The 14,114-nt window shown below is 38.4% G+C and overlaps 1 protein-coding gene across 4 annotated transcripts in view; it reads left to right on the forward strand.

Annotated features, from left to right (window-relative positions):
• The window catches only part of FHIT (fragile histidine triad diadenosine triphosphatase), a 1,817,667-nt gene that overhangs the window by 312,974 nt on the left and 1,490,579 nt on the right, over positions 1-14,114 (forward strand). The window lies entirely within an intron of this gene.

Consider the following 14,114-nt stretch of genomic DNA (forward strand, 5'->3'; position numbering starts at 1 on the left):
TGCACAGTGAGCCTTATCCCACTCCTAACTGCTTATGTGAATAAGAAAAACTTGTAAAATGCTACTGAGTAATGTCAATTATTTACTGAGTGCAACAGTTCTTTAAGACTGATGCCCTTGATTTGATTCTTATTCATGGAGACCCTATAGGATACTGCCCAGACTGCCACATCTTTTCCTTGGTGGGTTTGTACTGCCAACCTTTTGTTTAGTAACTGAATGCTTAAATACTGTGCCTTCAGGGCTCCTATTGACCTCCAAGGGCCGGTTACTTCATCATGACTCTTTTCAATGTAGAAATTATATTTTGGATTTTAGAAAGAAGAGTTCTATGATGACTTCATAAGACATTATTTAAATGTAAGATAAAATAAAGCATATGTATATAAAATAGGAATGCCTGCAATCACGAATCAAAATAAGCCCATGCAGCTATATGTATACATACAAATAGCATGACCTCAAAATATAAAGAAAGTAAGCAATTAACAGAAGGAAAAGAGACAGATGAAAATCTTAAAACTTTGTTGGAATTTTTCCATCCCTCTTTCAGTAATTAACAAAGTGTGTAGGGAAAAAGCACTAACACATTTAACAAACTTGACTTAATTTTGTGACTCGTATACAGAACACTACGTGAAACACTGAAGAAAAAATATTTTAAAAGTTCACAAGGAACATTTTGCAAAGAGACCATATGCTCAGCCAAAGAACTTCTCAATCTATCTTAAAGGATTAAAACTAGAGAATTTATTTTCTGGCCACAGTACTAGAACTAATATGGAAACTTGTACCAAAATGATAATGAAAAGGATTACAAAAAAGTTAGGTACCTGTTGAACCCCATGTGAACCGACTGAATCCCACCATTTGGCCCAGGTGAGCCTTACCACAAAAATTTTCAGACATAATAAAATAATTGCTGTTTCAAGGCAAAAAAATGATGAGAGAATTCTCATATTTGTAAATTAAGTAGTAATTTCCCTTCTTGTGTCAAGAAAATAATCATAATAAAAAGGACTGTTTTAATTGAAAGGTAGTGAACATGCAGCATATCAAACTGTGGGTTGCAACGTAGCAGTGCTAGTAAGAGAATGTAGAGCCTCACTTTATTATAGTAGAAAAAAAGAGAAATTACAAACCAGTGATCTAAATATCAGTCACAAGACTCTTGGGGCGGGACAGGAAACAGCAAAATAAACTAAAACAAGTACAAGAGAATAAAGATAGGAGCATTAATTGTTGAAATAGAAAAGACAAATGGACCCCAAAGTTAATTCTTTGACAAAAAACTCCTGGTAGAATAATTTGTAATAAAGATAAGGCACACGTTACTAATATTAAAAATTGAAAAAAAACTCTAAACTCTATGTATTAAAAGGTAATGAAGAGATGTTATGAAGATTTACGGCAGTGAATTAAAAAATTTAAACCAAATGAATAAATACATTTAGTAACACAACTAAAAGTAAAATAGTACATTTTAGAAATATAAACATCCTAACTGAATTAACTTTGTAATTATAAATCTTCCTGCAAAGAAAACACTGGCTTAGTTTGCCAGTAAAATTTCCCCAGGCATAGAAAGGAAATAATATTAACCTTATATAGATTCCACTCTAAGGCCAGCATTGCCTTACCTCCCAAACCAACAAGGGTATAAGAAGAAAGGAAGTCCTCGGGGCAACTATTTAATTAACATAAATGCAAATATCCGAGTCAAAACTTTAGTAAACTGTAACCACTGAAAGAGAAAAATAGGAATATACTGCTACCAATTTCCGTTTATTTCATGAATGTAGGTTGATGTTTTGAAAATCAATCAATGTAACTTACCACAATATTTGAGTTAAAATGAAAACTCATATCATCATCTCAATAGAGGAGAAAAATAATTGACAAAATGTAACAACAATTTTTGATAAAACCTCAGCAAAATAGGAATAGAATAGAATGTCCCTAACCAGATTAATTATCTACAGCAAATGTCAGACTTAATGTTGGAATATTGAAAGCTTTGTTTTTTAAAAAATTAATAAATCATTTTATTGGGGCTCTTACAGCTCTTAAAACAATCCATAAATCAATTGCATCAAGCACATTTGTACGTATGTTGCCATCATCATTTTCAAAATATTTTCTTTCTACACTTGGTATGAGCTCCTCTTTTTACCCTCCATCCCTTCCTCCCTCCCTTGTGAACCCTTGATAAATGATATCTTATTATTATTTTCATATCTTACACCATTTTCTGTCTCCCTTCACCCACGTTTCTATTGTTCCTCTCCCTGGGGTGTGGGGTGTGGGGGCATGTTGTTATATGTCAATCATTGTGATCAGATCTCCTGATTTTCTCCCTTCTCCCTGTACCTTTCCCCTACCCTTATGATATCACTACTCCCATTACTGTTCCTGAGAGTGTTATCTGTCCTGAATTCTATGTGTCGAGACCTCTTATCTATACCAGTGTACATGTGCTGGTCTAGCTGGGTTTGTAAGGTAGAACTGGGTCATGATAGTGGGGTTGGGGTCGGGTGGAGGAAGCATTAAAGAAGTAGTGGAATGTTGTGCATTTCATCCTATTATACTGCACCCTGGCTGACTTGTTCTGTGAGGTGATGTCCAATTGTCTACAGATGGGCTTTGGGCATCCACTTCATCTCCCATAGTTTGCATTGATATAATTGTTTGTTTGATGCCTGATACGGGATCCTGTCTGACACCTCATGATCACACAGGCTGGTGTGCTTCTTCCATGTGGGCTTGTTGCTTCCTGCTAGATGGCCAATTATTTAACTTCAAGCCTTTAAGACCCCAGATGCTATATCTTTTGATAGCCAGGCACCATCGGCTTTCTTCACCACATTAGCTTCTGCACCCATTTTGTCTTTCAGTGACTGTGTTAGGAAGGTGAACATCACAGAATGCCAGATTGTTAGAACAGAATGTTCTTGCCTTGAGGCAGGGCTTGCGTAGCGACCCAAAGCTTTCCTTGAAGAGATTCCAAATAAGATAAAAATAAGAGGGGTTTTTTTGTGTTGTATGTTTACCAGTTATTACCAAACCATAGCCCATGCAACAAGTAGGAAAACACCTACATTTTCCACAAGCCATAAAAATTATACTGATGCGAGTTTGGGAAGCCACATGACTGGATGGTTCAAAATGCAGTTTGCTTCTTAAACAGCCAAAGTTTAATACTCAGCAAGGGGTGAGGAGAAGCCCATTTCTACTCTGGATTGAAGGTAGATTTTTCCATTTCCATTAAGGGAAGTAGGAGGAGTTCTCTTACATTAATGATACTACAATCAGTGTGACCAAACAAAATTGGTGTTCAAATTATTCAGTGGAAAATGAATTTTCTCTACAAACGTTCACCCAAACTACAATGAAAATTTAAATAATAAGCATGTATATTTCATAAATAAAAATAAATTGGTTTTTTAGCTTCACTAAATCTCTTGCTTATTTTTCAATTCATCAGAAACATGATTCCCAGTGTATGGTGTAACAACCTACTCTGTTTATCAATAATTAGATTGTAAATGTTAATGGGGGCTTAATATTTAGCATTCCTTTGTATAGGTGGGATTCAAAGATGAGGTGACTTCAAAGTTTATAGAAAAATAAAATGAGAAGATAATGGATATTTACCATGAGCTTTTTGAAACTCTTTCATATAGCTTAGCCCCTTTACAGTGGTTAGTATATAGCTTTATATCATGGGTCAATCAGATCATGGCCCTAGAAAAATAATTGTATTGTAAAAATCGAGTGTAATATATTTAGTTTCTTTGATAAATGTTCCTATGATGAATATTGACATTTACAAACAGTAATGTTTTTATTGACCCTGTTTTTCATACTTGCTATTTTTGCTTCTTCTTGTTCTTGTTATTTTTTTGAAACAAAATAATATCTGCTCATAAAACTCCAGCAATGCATAAACATATAAAGTAGTAAGTACAAATTCCATACACTTATACCTCACTTTACCTAGAGTAACCACTGAAAACATTTTTGCAACGTGACCTTTTATGAATTTATTTATATGTACTCAAGTCCACTGTAGCGAGTTGACTCACAGTGACTGTCCATTTATATTTACTCTTCTGCCTCTCTGTCCACTGTCTACACTGCTGTTTGGGAGAGGTTTCAAGATGTCACTTTAGCTATGCAGGAAACAATTTAATTCCATTGGTTCAAAACCCTCACATGATCCTTGTCCCTGGAATCTGCCTAGATCATGCTTCCCAGCTCTCAAAGCCCCTAATAGACTGCCCTCAAAGCTATTGTCCATTTTGCCACAGGACCAATGCACATTCTTGTTCCCTCTGTCACTAAGAATTTTGTTTCCTTGATTTCTCCCAAGTTAATTCACTTTCCTCAAGTTTCAACTCAAATGCCTTTTCCCTAAACCACACCAGGCCCCTATAGGCTCTCTTCCTGGCATCTGCCACCTACCTGTGTTGCTATTTGATGGCTAAACCTTTCTGCTCTGTGAGGGCAAGAACCCTGTATGCTTATACCTAGCTACTACTTCAATCTGGCATTTGCTACATTCTCAATTGTTTATTGAAAGCACAAAAGAATATGCATTAAGTTTCAAAATAGCTAGGAGATAGGCTTATTGTAGCATGCCTTTGGCATGGTGACATGGTAGTGTGCATTAGGTTGCTAACCTCAAGGTCAGCAGTTTGAAAGTCACAACTGTTCTGTGGGAGTAAAAAAGAGGCTTTCTACTCCATTAAAGGGTTACAGTCTCAGAAACTTACAGGGGCAATTCTGTCCTGTCCTATTGGGTCACTATGAGTTGGAATCCACTCAGTGGTGGTGAGATCTGAAGATTATTGTAGGTAAAGGTGTTATGATCTATAACTGTTGTAGGAAATAATTTCTAAAGATAGTTTTCAGATGAGGTAACTGAGGTTCAGAAGGGTTAGGAAAGTTTTCAGATGAGGTAGCTAAGGTTTAGAGGGGTTTGGAAACTTACACACAAGAACAAAGCTTTTAATCAATATGAGAATTGAAACTTTGATTTATCTAATAGCAATACTAGCCTTAAAGCAGTTATAGACTCCGGTACAAAGCCTTTCTGGGACAAATTAGCATACATGCAGCATACATGCTGCATACCCTACTCTCCCTCCTGAAAATCCATGAGGCTCATTATGCATGCTAAAGTCTGACAATGTAATGAAACCTGTTAACGGAGTCTACGACTCTTCATTCTGTAATACCCATTGCCGGTGTTTCCTCTTGGCAAACACTGCTGGAATTCCTCTCTTCTCTCTGTCCTTCAATTTGCTTTATCTGTCCAGATGACAGTGATTGTAATTCCATTGGCAAATATTTCTTTCTGAACACAACATTCACCAAATATTTCTATTGATTCATAATAAGAAGACAAAATGCCCCCATTCATGATCAGACATCTAGCCTTTTAATTTGTCATAAGTTAGGATCAGATGCCTGGGCTCATGGACCTCATTGAACCTTCTTTCTGTGGGCTCCAGTATGACCAATTGTCTTGAAATTATTCTGTGGCACCGCCCCCCCTCACTTAGGGGATCAAACTGCACATGATGAAGGGCCACCGGACCCAGAAGAACAGTAACAATTGGAAGATTGAAGCTGTTTTTCATGAAAGTAGGGAAGCAGTTCCAGTCCAATTACCAATGATGAAACATACTAGTCTCACCTTCAATAAAATTACTAAAGAACAAGACTTTCCTATAAACGAAACTACATTTATTTCATTTTTAGCTTATTTCATCTAAAACTTAATTCCTGTTAACAGGTCCCAGTACTAGGGAAATTTGCCAAGACTCATTTCTTTAGAATGGAACATAAGTCTTTCAAGTCATGCATATACTGTACTTCTCCAAATTTCTCATAAGTTTACATTTATGGATTTTATGTCTGTAGGTAGAGAATTTTGCCATGACCTTTTCTTCTATATATACTAGGTATATTTATATCTGCATCAATAGAGGGATATTGGAAAAAGTCTATGTATATCTATAATCTTAAAGGATTTTTACCTTGAATGTAATTTAACATTTTTTAAAGCGCTGAAACCACACAGTTCAGAGTTCATAATATTTTGGCCATGGTATATGTAGTTGTTCTTGAGTCAAAAGTTTATAGAAAGCTTGAAGCTTCATACAAAGAATCAGGAGGTATTTAACCCTTTTCCCAAGTTAAACAAATTAAAAAATAGAAATAGCCTTTTCAGTGTGCCTGATAACATTTATTTTTTCAACACATAAACATTTGGAGGATCAAGAAAGCTAGAAATTCCTTCTGCTTGCACTGAACGAACTCACCGACTAGCAGGGACAAAGACACAGTTGTGTATGGACAGTGCCGGGACTCAGTGCCAGAACAAAGTGGGCAGAGTACTGTTTGCACACACACCTGAAGGAGCTCCTGCCTCTCCTGGTGTTAGAACCATGGAATGAAATGTTTCCAGGCCTAACTCCTCCTCACAAGCATTGTTCTTTCTGAGCCCATTGCTTCAGCCAGTGTGTCAGTGTAGCTATTTGACAGTCTTCCTCTTTCGCCCTGACCGTCTTCTTTACCTAGGATGATGTCATTTTCCAGGGACCGGTCTCTTAGGGTCCAGGTCTCCTAGGATCCAGGAAATGACTCTTCCTGGAGGAAGTGCTGTTTAGATGAGACCTCTGTGTTTAACAGATCTTGTATGTTGATTTTGTTTTCTCTTTATCAGATCTTGTACGATGAATGCTGATAGAACATTCAGGAGTACTTGTGTCATCCATAGTAAACAGCAAAGAGAATCTACAGTTTTGTAATGAGTAGTATTTTAATGGCAGCATTTTGGGCTATAGATGGAACAAATAAGATGGTGCTGCCATCTTATCTGGATCTTTTTCTGGATCTAGTTTGCTGTGTGCTTTCCTTGTTCTTTGCTCCTTTTTTCCATGGACCCAGAGTCACATGGAATTATCTCTGCTCACCTTAGTATCTGATCTGGTACAACATACTTTTGGAAGTTTAGTGCAAGTCTGCTTTGTGTCTGAGGTGTTGCCTGAAGATTAGTGGCTAACCCTGTCTTGTTGGAGTGGCTCCTCAATGCGATGACCCCTTCTGTCAGGACTGTCTGCCATTCCAAATGGCTGGCACCTTCAACCATGTTGGTCCATTGTGACCCTTTGAATCTGGCATAGTCATAATTCACTCTTTGTAGGACCCCAACATCAGAGGCCCGTGACCAATATGGCCAGGAGGTCTTTTTTTTAATGAGGAAATTTCCATGAGAAATTCATATCTATTCTTATATAGCCAAAGGTGAGAAGCAGCACGAGCTTTGTTTGTTGTAGGCTTTTTCTTGTTTCACACCTGGTCACTTTCACACCTTTAATTACATGCCTGATCTTGGTAGGTGCTTCAATCTATAACTCCTGATATACCTTTGTAGCTGATCAAACCTGGTATGGACACTGGACCTTGGTTGGGTTAATTATATTTTCTCTCTGGGAATTGTGGATAGTGCACAAGATTCTAGTTGACGTCATCTTAAACTATGGAGAGTTGCACAAATTTGGTCATTTTTGTCAGGTTGATGCCAAAGCAGAAAAAGCATGTTTATAGTTAGAGGCAATAGCATAAAGGTTTCAGAATGAATTAATTAGCCAGGTAGCCACAGAATGGTGTCTGTGGCTTGGATCTGAATAGCTTCCCATATTCTGACTCTGGTTCCTGGTAAGGCAAGGTTGTACTTCCTGCCCTAGATACTATTTCACTCACTCACTCACTCACTCACTCACTCACTCACTCCCTCACTCTCGCACTCACTCACTGCCATGGAGTCACATTCGCGTCACAGTGACCCCATGGTATAGGGTAGAACTGCCCCTGTGCGTTTCCAAGTCTGTAACTTTTCGGGAGTAGAAAACCTCGCCTCTCTCTTGCAGAGCTGCTGAGGGGTTCAAACCGCTGATATGGCAGTAAGCACCAGTACTCACCTACGTGCGATGAGATGCCTCCAGTTCCTCATTTAGGGTTCTCTTTAACTTGACCTCCGTAGAGTTTTGCTTCGAACTTAATTATACCCTAATTAAGAAGTTACAGTGCTCTTTATTAACATATTTTCTTGGGAAAATGGAACTTTAAGTACTTGATATATGTTCAGGAATACTCTAGTTGAATTAACAGAACAAAATATTGCCAGTATTGATCATGGTTTTGTTTTGGATTTTTTTTTTTGGTTGACATTAGAAACTCTGGGCTCTAAGCTGTATCTATGTTTATGTTGACAGACTGAATCTCTATTGTGAAGCATTGCCTCAGAATAAGCTAAAAAGTTGCCTGAATTTTTCATAAATACTTTGTATTTATAAGGCTATGTGGTTTGAAATATAGTAAACTAAACATTTTTGAGCCTATGATTTAACTTAAGAACTATAACATTACCCTTTATCTTTTTCTTCTCTATCTACCTCTCTTAGAGAGATAACCATTGTACTAAGTGAGTGAGCATCCTTATCATTTCCTATTTAGATCCCTCTTTGATTTTCAAATGCTCCAAGAATCACATCCCCCAGAGGCAGTTAGGTTTAAAAACCAACCATGACCTCTTGAAAGCTTCTAAATTTAATTTGAGGGTTTAGCTCCCCTAGAACTTGAAGGTGATTGAAAATTATGTTTTGAAAAATTAAATAATCTGTTTAATTTTAGATTGAGTCTTGGAGTATGAGGCAACAAAAGTTAGAATTAATTTTGTCAGTAAATATGATTCAACCTTCATTGATTATATTATTAACACAAGATAATAATATTTACCAGTGAGTCTACTTTTAGATCAGTAGAAATTTACTTTGGGCAAGTAAACCAACCAAGGAGTGCAGAGTTATGAGTATTTCATAATCAATATTTTAAAGAGTAATACTGATATGTTTTGGAATGTAAAGTGAACTCTGTAATGGAAATTATATGGATTGCTCAGGTCCAAATCTATTCAGTTGGTAGTAATTTCCTGAAGTACTATTTGAGAATAATGTTGCGTCCATGTCGAGGGTAATGAGTAATGATTCCATGATCAACTACTGATGTCTACTCTGGGTGTAGATTTGGGGACTGCAGGTATTCCCTAACCCACTCTGTCTTTGCTTCTATGACTATTTTGAAAGCATCTTGATCATTTGAATGTCACCTGATTTATAGCTACTTTTGGAGAACCAACTTCAAAGTTAAATAAAGAAATCACATAGGTGTGCTCTTTTCTTTGATAATTTATTATGATCTCTAATCATCTTCAGTGCTAGTCTTTTTCTCAAAAGTTTCTGAAACACCCCATCCTTTTCATAAAGTGCCTCTCACAATCATCATTGAACCCCATCGTGGATAGATCTGTCTGATATAATTTAAAAGAACCCAGTAACAAAGCCTCTCCAGAGCCTATGAGACATTACTTTTAAGATAATATCTATTCTTGTCCTTCATTTATGAATGTTTGCCCAGGACATGGTCGTAAAAAGCTTTGACTCCCAATTGAATAATGCATTCTCAAAAGTAGCTGCCAAGTGTAAATACCACTGATATACATTCATGCATATGATAGTATATAAATAACCAGGGGGAGCATAGCAAAGGTCAATCAATTACATATAGGTCAGAATGCTTTCCATCTGGATTGAATCATTTTAGCAAATGACATCATGTGTCCTTTGGAGTCTATTTTGAAATGTAGCTTGAGTAATTATAGATTGGCTTCTCTTCTGGGTTACCAGGATGGTGGTGGTAAGGCTCAATAAATAAATGTACTGGATTGGCTGCAGGGAAAGATTTACATAATTAGTGGGCAGTGATGAAGACTTCTTATCCTAAAGACAACCTTTGGGCTCTCTCCATCAATATCTAGTAGCTTACCCTTCCTGGTTGACTTTTATTTTAAAGAACTAGAAGACAATACAGTTGGAACTGACCCAGTAGGTCCTCTCTGTATAGATGCAGTGAATGTCTTTCTATGCCATTGACAGTGAGGAATCAGCAGTGGTGAATCAAGCGCCCTTTGATCTCTCCTAACTCCACCATTGCTCTTCTTGGACCCTATCAATCTGGTTTATGATTTTTACTTCAATCGCAGAGGGGAGTGGTTGCCCCAGCTTGCCAGTCTCTAGAAGAATTGGTGGGACAAGATATTGTATGAGACGGGAAGGGACATTAGCATTTTTCCAATTGGTACAACCGAACTTGAATTTAGCATATAGACCAAGTGATAAGAGGAGCTGCCAAGTCCAGTCACTTCCAATTAGTCGGGGCCTGAGGAGGATAACTGTTACTTGAGAGAATTTAATGTGTGATTTTCCCCTTCCTTACAGATATTTGGGAAATATAAAAATAGCATTAGCATCTAGTTTTTAAAATATGATGAGTTGAAATACAGACGGGGTCTTGGTGAAAGTTGCTGTCAATTCTGATAGGCATTTATAGTTGAAATATAAGTTTGTGCTTGGGTTATTGGAGGAACTCTTGGGCATCATTAGCAAAGTCAAACGAAATGGCTCTTGCCTTTAATGTCTGGTGGGAAAACTGACATGCAAACACTTTATTACAGTAAAAATAATTGTTGCTCCAGTAGAAGATATGTATAAATCCAGGTAGTACTAACAGAGTTTTTTTTTAATTCATTTTATTTGGGGCTCATACAACTCATCACAATACATACATACATCAATTGTATAAAGCACATTTGTACATTTGTACATTTGTTGCCCTCGTTTTTAAAAAATTATTTTATTCAGGGCTCGTACAATTCTTATCACAGTCCATTGAGTCAAGCACATATGTACACCTGTTGCCCTCATCAATCTCTAGAGTTTTAAAAAATTATTTTTTTTTCTTTTTGTATCATTTTATTAGGGGCTCATACAACTCCTATCACAATCCATACACACATCAGTTGTGTAAAGCACATTTGTACATTCATTGCCCTCATCATTCTCAAAACATTTGCTCTCCACCTAAGCCCCTGGCAACTGATCAGCTCCTCATTTTTCCCCTCCCTCCACAAACCCCCTTCCCTCATGAACCCTTGATAATTTATAAATTATTATTTTGTCATATCTTGCCCTGTACAACGTCTCTCTTCACCCACCCCTCTGTGGTCCATCCCCCAGGGAGGAGGTCACATGCAGATCTTTGTAATCGGTTCCCCCTTTCCAACCCACCATTCCTCCACTCTCCCAGCATCGCCACTCACACCACTGGCCCTGAAAGAGTTTTAAAAATTCTTATTGGTCTAAGCCTGCCCTTATCTATACATTCTCAGTACTTGCTGACTCATCGTGACCTATGGAACCATGAATAGAACTGCTCCTGTGGGTTTGTGAGAATCAACTGTTTATGGGAGTAGGAAGCTCCTTTCTCTTTCGGAGCAGCCGATGGATTTGAACTACAAAGCTTGTGGACTACAGTTCAACTCCTAAGTCGTATGCCTTAAGGGCTCCTTCAACACAATATTAGATATTAATAAAGGTTCTCTGACTAGAGCAATAAGAATCCTAATAAAAGTCTGTATATGTACAATTGAATAAAAAATACTTATGCCCTTGAATGGTTCCAAGAATTGTGTTATTGGTATAGCTTGTCTGCTGTACTGTTATGGTTCCTTGGATGAGTTGAGTCTGCAACTCATAGCCCCAGCCTCCTTACGGATTCTCTTGAAAGATCTTACCTTCCTTTGTCTTGCACCCAATCTATGCAATGACAAGGAAGCAGAAAGAGAAGCCCTGGTGGTGCAGTGGTTCAATGCCGAGCTGCTAACTGAGAGGAGGGTGCTTTGAAGCTGCCAGCTGTTCCTTGAAAGAACAGTTTAGCAATCTGCTTCTGTAAAGATGGGTAGCCTTGAGAATCCTATGGGGCAGGTCTACCCTTCCCTGTAGGGTTGCTGTGAGTCAGAATCCACCCCAGAGCAAGTGAGTAAGCCAAAACAGGAGGAGGGGGAGGGGGGAAGGAGAAGGGTAGAAGAAAGGGGAAAAAATGAAGGAAAGAAGGAAAATTACCATATATCAGGAGACTTGTCCAACTGGAAATTACAAAGCAACAAAAGGAAAGCAAAAACAAAAACCAACAAACAAGCAAACACCCCAGCCCTACGAATGATGATTTTCTCCAAGTCTATAGATGACCACCTGGGCTGGTGTCTGGGTTTCTCTTGTAGCTTGTAGTTTGTGGCTTTCACCTTCGCTTTCACAAGAAAGCTCTTATTCCTGCAGGTACTGTGTTTGCATTAGGAAGACAAAAGACAAAAGTTCAAAGGGGACCCATTAACTGAATCTGACCTGTTTACTGGGGACAAACAATAATACCTCTCATTTCACAGCACCCTCCTCGCTGCTCTGAGGACTAGAGAGACATATTCTGAATGGAGAATGGGGGGGCCAATCAGTTTGCCAAACTTTCAGTCTTCTTATACAAATGCAACACTGCCCATAAATGTGTGAAGACCATACCTACTGTTTTTGGAATGTGTTTTCATATTATTAAAAATGTCCTTGGACCTCCAGTGGTGCAATCGGTTAGCGTGATACTAATACAAAAATGTCCCACAATGCCATAAATAATTTTAACTGTTTTGTAATGCTTAGCATCAAGTATTTCCATGTTTCATGCTTATTAGTAGTGCTAGATGAACATTCTTTTTTTCCACCCCGAATTCTTTGGACCTTTTTCTTTCACCTTGATTATATTTTGTTTTGTCCGATTTTGCAAATAACAATTAGTACCTAAGCTTTAGTTACCATCTTTAAATAGTGTCTGGGGAGATGGATTTTGAAAATAACCTAAAATTAAATTAAAATATAACGTAGACAATTTAAATTGCATCCACAAGATGCAAAACATCTCACTGACCTGACAAAATCAGAATGGAGAGGAAGGAAGCGTCCCACATCCCGGTGGGATCGATGGAGTTGGTTCAATGAAGGTGGCCTGTGCGCGTCTGGTAAAGGAAGTCTGGAAGTCTGCCGCTGTTAATTTTCAGATCCCTCCTGCTCAAAAGTACATTTTCACCTGGTCTTCTCTTTGAGCAAATGTTGTCAAATGAGGGTGTGAAAGTAGTTCATCTCACAGCTCCTGTGTCAGAATGGAGCGGAGGCATGTCAAGTAGAAAGTCTGGCACCCACACCAGGCTCAAAAAAGAGGCTACAGAAAAACTTGGCTTCCAGAGGCAAGAAAGGGGCGATGCTGACATCCCACCCCAATCATGCTGGTCTTGGGCCAGGGGCTGAACGCTGCCTCCTCTTTTGTGAACCATAACGGTACATCAGCCAGACCCAGCACACAGCCAAGAGTTCTGCAGTTTGCTGAGGATATTACCTTTTACAACTGTGTTTGAGACGTAACGCTGTTTAAAACACATGCCAGGATTCCCGAGAAGTCGGGTTGTACACTCGAACTGCTTGTATATCCAACTGTATGTTTCTTTTTTCGTTGTAATGCTGCAACGTAAGGTTAATTTTTATGGGGAGTAAATTATGCCCGGCATTCTGCTATGTGCCAGACAAATGGAAGACAATAGAAACTGATGGGTGGTGAAGATAAAAGAGCAGTGTTGACCTTTTGGTAAATCATTCATCATATTGCTTCATCTGTAAGTGGTTTTCCAGTTGCAACTCCTATTTGCTAATCACGGCATTTCAGAGATTATCATCTTGTCTGCAGAGCCCTATCGTCTTGTCTTCTTTGTGTCTTTTCCCCTCTCTCTTTTTCCTTCCCCATTTCCTTTTGGTCATTGTTGCTATAGTTATTTCATTTCCTAATAGTTCTTCCAGCAGAGGGGGCTTGTGGACAGAGAGAGGCAGAGGGAATTTCTATTCAGTTTCTTTGCCTGCTGGTTTTCATTGTGATCTATTGGGTTTCTCCTAAGGAGTTGGGGTGGACTTCAAGCACCCATCCCCTCCTCCTTTGTTCCCTTTAGAATTCCATTACAAGATGGCTATCTTCCACAGTGACCGCTGGTGAGAGCATAGTGCACTGGTCCTAATGGCTTAGCAGCAGTACACATTTTCGCTCCTTCCTATGAGTTAGAATCCTCAGATGGCCGTCAGTGTGGTTTTTATTTTCTTTATCAAAGGTGCCATGGGGGG

This window comes from Echinops telfairi, unplaced genomic scaffold (assembly GCF_000313985.2).
Source record: "Echinops telfairi isolate 266 unplaced genomic scaffold, ASM31398v2 ScPeMD7_31;HRSCAF=116, whole genome shotgun sequence".
NCBI classification, from domain to species: Eukaryota; Metazoa; Chordata; class Mammalia; order Afrosoricida; family Tenrecidae; genus Echinops; species Echinops telfairi.